This window comes from Galeopterus variegatus, unplaced genomic scaffold (genome assembly GCF_000696425.1).
Source record: "Galeopterus variegatus unplaced genomic scaffold, G_variegatus-3.0.2 Scaffold3936, whole genome shotgun sequence".
Taxonomy (NCBI): domain Eukaryota; kingdom Metazoa; phylum Chordata; class Mammalia; order Dermoptera; family Cynocephalidae; genus Galeopterus; species Galeopterus variegatus.
In genome coordinates this window covers 3,971-8,069 of record NW_007730047.1, presented here as the reverse complement: position 1 = coordinate 8,069, position 4,099 = coordinate 3,971, and positions in this window count along the sequence as shown.

Genomic DNA, 4,099 nt, shown 5'->3' with positions numbered 1-4,099 from the left:
TGATGAGAGCATATATCATGTGCCCAAAGTCATATAGCTACTAAGTGGCAGAGTCAGAATTTAAAACCAAGTCGTGTGATCCCCAACCCGAGGCTCTGAACCCCTAAGCTATGGGGATCACACAGCCAGGTCCTTTGTGCTGTGCTCCAACACTATCAGTTAAACTATCAATTCAGAATTTTTCTTTTTTTCTTTTTTTTTTTTTTTTTTTGTCTTTTGTCTTTTTCCGTGTCCGGCAACGGACCGCAACCCTCAGTGTTGCCCCTGCACCGGACCGGGGACCGGCAACGGGATTGCAACCCTCGGTGTTGCTCCCACGCCTCGCTCAGCCAGTGAGCGGGAACCAGCCTGTACGTGGGATCCGAACCCTCGGGCGGGAGGCTTCCCAAGCGGCGCACTTATGCAGTGCGCCATTTCTGACTTTCCTGCCAGGGGAAGTCTTCCACCCAGCACCTGCTACTTTTAGAGTTTCTGTTGCCATCACACATCTCTACCAATTTGAGTTTCTTTGGAGGTGGTTGTCCAGACAATCCAGGGCTGCTATCTGCATATGTCTAGGTGTCAGACTGACACATTTGAATTTTGTTTGAAAAGCACAGGCAGCAATGATCTCAGGCAAGAAGTAGTTTTAATCTCTGAAGCTCCATTTATTCATCTGTAACTGCTGCCAGGGGAAGTCTTCCACCCAGCACCTGCTACTTTTAGAGTTTCTGTTGCCATCACACATCTCTACCAATTTGAGTTTCTTTGGAGGTGGTTGTCCAGACAATCCAGGGCTGCTGCTACAGTCATGCTCCATACAGCTCTAGGAGGTGCTACCCACCATAACGTTGTGCAGTGCACAACACCCACAACTGTGCACTGGGCCTGGAGTAAAGAAGGCCATATGGTTTTTAATTTACTTGTCACCAGCTCATATCCCCTCATCTCATTCCTGATGAATACATAGCAAAGTACTAAGTGTCAAAAGTGTCCCATTGCATTGACTTAAATATTATTATGAGCTTCTCAACTTCTTTAAGAGAATTAACCAGTCTTCTAGGTGATCTCCTCTGTGGTTTGCCTCTCTGATATTTCTTTGGGTAAAGTAGTCAGAACCAGAAACTCATCACAAATGGATAGCTTCTGGCACTATGATTGTAAGAGAGTCTGTGAAGTTTATGAAGTTCATTTACAAGATCATGGGACTCGTATTTAAACATAAAAAAATCCCTAAACCTACATATACAATTGTGGTTTCCTCAGAATATGTATGTGAATCCTTGATAATTACTTTCAGAGACTGCCTCATCTTTTTATTAAAATAGCCTCAAGTGTGATTTCAAAATAACCTTTTTAAAAAAAATTTTTTTTTGAGTTTGTATTTGATTTTCAAAAAGGGTAATCAAAGAAGATGTTAAAATTTTGTCTATTAAAAAAAATAGTGAGATAATACAATAATCACACTTTTCCCTGTGTCTGCTTATAAACAGGCTCATGAAAATTCCAAGAGATGTTTTAAAATATATTTAGAGGGGTGGCATCGTCTTGAAATAAACATGACTATTTGTAAAGAAAAAAAGTTGTTGACTCCATAAAAGTAAGATTTAAAAGAAATATTTTATTTCTTTTTATTCACATCTGTCATGAAAGGATAATGCCCAATTCTTGGTGTTTGCTCCTGATTGCATGCTAAAGAATACAGGGTAAAAATAAATTAAAATAACTACCCCAAAATGCTAAATTGAACTCTGTGGCTTGGCATAAAATTTAGGGCTTATGTTTAAAAACTTATTTTTAAAAGAAAAGTAATTCAGAGGAGGGAGAAACCACTGAAAACAGTAGTTCCTCTGCCAACTTTAGCTCCTGACCCTCTGACTGCCTGGCAACCAAACGTTCCATACACAGCAAGTGCCAAGTAGCGGCCTCGGGCTGCCTCTGAACAGCGCATGCGCAAACACGCTTGCCCGCAGTATTACTCATTAGGGATAGAGGCCAGGTTGTTTATATATTTGTTATAAATTAAGCTTTTCTGAACCTCAGATGTAGGCAGAGGGATCTCGCAGCCCTGCAGTACTGGAAGGGGCAAGTGCCCCGAGCAGAGTCTCTTGGAGGAGCTGGGGGACTTGCATCCTGCTCCCAGGAGCAAAGGCAGGTCTGGGCACGCCTGGTGTCCCTCTCTCCCTTGAAGGAGCCAACCAGGTAAATGGCATCCCATGAGTTTACAAGCAGAAACATTCTTCCATTCTTGAAGATACAGATACATGATAACTATTCTCTGAAGTTATTTTAAAACCATTTCCCTAGAGAAGGAAGAGACGAGAGATGGTCGAAATAAGGTAATCAGCAGGTATCTTGCTATGCAAGACAGACCATGCAAGCCTGTCTGGCAAGTATGTCAGTCTAAGGCAATATGCCCTTGCTTTCTTGGAAAGTTGGAGAAGGTCCCACATGCATACTTAATTGACCCTCACAGACAGGCTAGACAAAATGGTGACCCAGGGAGGCAAGGCTTAGATAGGAAAGATTGGTTAGCAATGGGAGAATAGGAAGTTCTAGATAAACCTGATGTTATTTTTCAGGTCTATAAATATTGCCCTCAGGAGCTTGAAGCATTTAGTTAAACTCTGTCTCCACTCGTTGGCTTTTCAGGCCAGTCCCTTAACCACATGCCAAGCATGATGTAGGTGTCAATAAATGCTAGTTATTGCAGTATTAACTTGAGGTCACTACTTCTTCCTTTGCAAAATGAGCTTCCTGGATGTGATTTTCTCCAAGGTTCCTCTAAGTCATGAAATTTGAAAAAAACCCAAAAATGAACAAACAACCAAAAAAATCACTTGCTGTTCGATTAAAGTCTTTTATACGATAGGCTGGAGTTTGACTAAATTAACCTTTTCCCCTCAAGCCAGTTGACATGTGTAAACAGAGCCTGGTGACCCCCCGATGACAGCAAAGAGAGGCCTGAGACACCAAGAAAAAAATGCACGGTCTCTCCCAAAAAGGTGCTCCATAGGTATATGGGTCAGACTGATTTGGAAGACAATCTCCAGTGTATTTAGAAATGGAATTAATTATTTAGAGAGAGAATAGGGAGAGAAACAGTGATATAAAAGGAAAGAAGAGAAAGGAAAAAAAAGAATGCAGAACCAAAAAGCAAGCAATGAAAACAACACAAGAAACAGCAACTTACCTAACAGAAAGGTAGACCAACATGGTAGATTTCCATTCACGAAATGTAACCATTAATAAATTGTGCCAATCCTCTTGTTCTGTTTGGGCAATATCAAAACTTGATCATTTCCCAGCACCAACTTAAGGTCACTTCCTTAATCAGAATCTTGGAAAAGAAATGTGCTTGAGTGCTGAAAGCAAGTGAGCATGACTTTATAGTCTTGACTAAAAGTACAAAATGAACCAATGGGCTCCTTACTGTAGAAATTGATCTAGACCTGTGGTTCTCGATCAGGGGTGATTTTGCCCACAGTGGACATTTGGCAATATCTGGAGACATTTTTGGTTGTCACAGCCGGGGTTGGGGTACTACTGGCATCTAGTGGGTAGAGGCCAGGGATGCTGTCAAACATTCTACCATGCACAGGACAGCTCTTCCTCATCTCCCACCCTTCAACAAAGAATCATCCAGCTCCAAATGGCAATAGCACTGAGGGTGAGAAATCCTGGTCTACACTAGGGCAGAACAAATGAAAGATGTAGCACTACAATCCTGGTGGGTTTGGTTTTAGGCTTTTCACTGCCATCAGAAGGAAATTTGTATATGCTGCCAGAGGACCTTGAGCTGATAACTCCCCAATAAATCTGTTTGCAAGTCTGACTCCCACATACACAGAATCGGCTCTCTTAAATGTTGTGTCTCTCTCTCCCTTGAAGGAGCCAACCAGGTAAATGGCATCCCATGAGTTTACAAGCAGAAACATTCTTCCATTCTTGAAGATACAGATACATGATAACTATTCTCTGAAGTTATTTTAAAACCATTTCCCTAGAGAAGGAAGAGACGAGAGATGGTCGAAATAAGGTAATCAGCAGGTATCTTGCTATGCAAGACAGACCATGCAAGCCTGTCTGGCAAGTATGTCAGTCTAAGGCAATATGCCCT